The sequence below is a fragment of the Meleagris gallopavo genome, chromosome 22 (genome assembly GCF_000146605.3).
Source record: "Meleagris gallopavo isolate NT-WF06-2002-E0010 breed Aviagen turkey brand Nicholas breeding stock chromosome 22, Turkey_5.1, whole genome shotgun sequence".
NCBI lineage: Eukaryota > Metazoa > Chordata > Aves > Galliformes > Phasianidae > Meleagris > Meleagris gallopavo.
The window spans coordinates 24,059-26,753 of record NC_015032.2 but is presented as its reverse complement, the minus strand read 5'-3'; the positions used below and the strand labels follow the sequence as shown (position 1 = coordinate 26,753).

General features: G+C 52.8%; 1 long non-coding RNA gene across 1 annotated transcript in view; it reads left to right on the top strand.

Annotated features, from left to right (window-relative positions):
• Nucleotides 1-2,695, top strand: part of LOC109370722 — a 7,649-nt gene that overhangs the window by 3,567 nt on the left and 1,387 nt on the right. The gene's annotated exons all lie outside the window — the stretch shown is intronic.

The following is a 2,695-nucleotide window of genomic DNA, read 5'->3' as shown; positions in this document are numbered from 1 at the left end:
CTGTTAACATACTTGTAAGTAAGTCCTTTTTTATTTATCCTTTATCAGTTTAGCCAGATTCAATTCCAGGTGGGCTTTAGCCTTCCTCGTTGCATCCCTGCAGGCCCTGACTACATTCCTATATTCTTCCCAAGTGGTCAGACCCTTTTTTCCACATTTCATGGACCTTCTTCTTTCCTTTGAGCTTGCGCATGAGCTCCTTGCTCATCCACACAGGTCTCCTGCCACCTTTTCCCGATTTCTTGCTCACAGGGATGCACCAATCCCGAGCTTGGAAGAAGAGCTGTTTAAATGCTGACCAGCTCTCAGAGGCCTCCTTACCTTCTAACACCCGAGCCCACGGGATAGCTCCAAGTAGGTCCCGGAAGAGATCAAAGTTGGCTCTCCTAAAGTCCAGGGTAGCAATCCTACTTATTGCTTTGCTTCTTCCACTCAGGATCTTGAACTCCACCATCTCATGATCACTACAATCCAAACTGCCCCCAACCTTTACTTCCTTAACAAGTCCATCCCTGTTGGTGAGAATAAGGTCCAGTAACACCCCTCCCCGCTTCGGTTCCTCCACCACCTGCATCAGAAAGTTGTCTTCAACGCACTGCAAGAACCGTCTGGACCGTGCATGCCTGGCCATGTTGGTCGTCCAGCAAATATCTGGATAATTGAAGTCCCCCATAAGCACCAGTGCCTGGGAACGTGATGCTACATCCAGCATGTCACCCTTACCAGCCTGCCCCTTGATTCTCACCCATAAGCTCTCCACTGCTACATCACTCTCCCCCAAGTGAAGTTCAATACATTCTAGCTGCTCTCTCACATAAAGAGCAACTCCACCACCCCGCCTAGCCAGCCGATCTTTCCTAAAAAGCACATAGCCATCCATGACAACATTCCAGTCATGCAAGCTGTCCCACCACGTCTCCGTGATCGCAATGAGATCATGACCTCGTGACCGCACGCAGAACTCCAGCTCTTCCTACTTATTCCCCATGCTACGCGCATTAGTATACAGGCACTTAAGAGAAGCAGCATCCCCCCACCCCTCTCCAAGCCTTTGAACTCCACTGTCTCCACCCATCAAGTTCTGTTTGGAACCTCGAACTGCCCCCTCAGTCCCAGCGGTCATCATTTTGTCCCCTTCCCCCTTCATACCTAGTTTAAACACCTGTCAATAAGTCCCGCCAGTTCCTTGGCTAGAACCCTCTTTCCCCATGGAGACAGGCTGCTTTCATTTGCAGCCATCATGCCAGGTGCCGAGTAAATTGCCCCATGATCAAAAAAACCAAAACTCCTGCGTTTGCACCAACTCCTAAGCCATTTGTTCAAGAGATGGGTTTTTAGGCTCATCCCAGTATCGTTTCCTGTCACTGAAGGTACAGATGTAATAACCACCTGCACACCTGTTCTTTCAACTACCCGCCCCAGTCTCCTGAAGTCATCTTTGATAGCCTTCAGGCTTTTCTCACCAACTTCTTCACTGCCAGCCTGTACTATCAATAGTGGATAGTAGTCAGAAGGGCAGATCAGTCTGGGAAGTCTCCTAGCAATGTCTCTGACCCGTGCCCCAGGGAGGCAGCACACCTCTCTGCGGGTAGGGTCGGGCCGGCATATAGGGCCTTTGGTTCCTTGCAGCAGGGAGTCGCCTATGACAACTACCCTTCTATCCTTTCGGGTGGAAGAAGTCTTGAGGCACGGGGGTGACCGCTTCCCTCGAGGCACCCTCACGGGTGGGCCTCCCTCCACATCTGCACACACCTCTCCCTCGGGTTCCAGGGCCTCAAATCTATTCCGCAGAGGCACCTGGGGAGCCGAGCATGGTCTGGGGGATGGACGCCCACAATGCCGAGTCGGTATCTGTTTCCACCCGTCCTTCTCTCTCAAATAGCTTTGCTCTGCTCTGCAACAACCGGGCAGAGGCTCCACCGCTGAGCAGTGGATATCACCTTCCTCTTTTGGGAGAGAGTTTTGTCCCAGTCCCACACCCCCTAGTTCTTCATAAGTACTGTGAGGGGAAGGAGCAGACTGAGGGCTCACTGTATCAGGAGCACAGTCTGTCTGCCGATTTCTCTCTTTCACCTGTTTGCAAGGTGACTGGGGGCCACATGCTCCATAGGGAACCTCAGTTGCATGCTAGGACCTCGGGGCCAATAGGGCCTGGCACCACCAGTCAATTTCCTTTTCACAGTCCTTGATGGTCCTCAGTCTCTCCACCTCTTCCCTCAGGCAGGCCACCAGACTGAGAAGGTCATTTACCCGGTCGCACCTTACACAGGCGCTGCCTCCATCGCCTGGCACTTCAAGGGCCAGACTCTGGCACTCGTTGCAGCCAGCAACCTGAACGCTAGCGTGCTGTTTTGGGACCTCAGTCTGAGTCTCCACACTCTTCTTGGCTACAGCCTTCCTCTTACGTGTGCAGGGGACCTCTGTCTGGGTCTCCACATGTTTCCTGGCAGTAGCCTTCCGCCGGGACGCAGCCATGGCAATCCAGCAGACCCACTAGCACCAGCACAATCAGAGTAGCCTTACCAAGTGTGACTAACAGCTCCGCCCCGTTACTGAAAGTGCTGGATCTGCCCTTGCTCTTTTAACAGGTCGTTGACGGGTGCAACCGCACTTATCACCCTCTTCACAGTGACAAAACTCCTTCTCCCCGTCTGGGTGGGCAGCGGCGTGCTACTGCCCTCTTCAACGCTCTTAT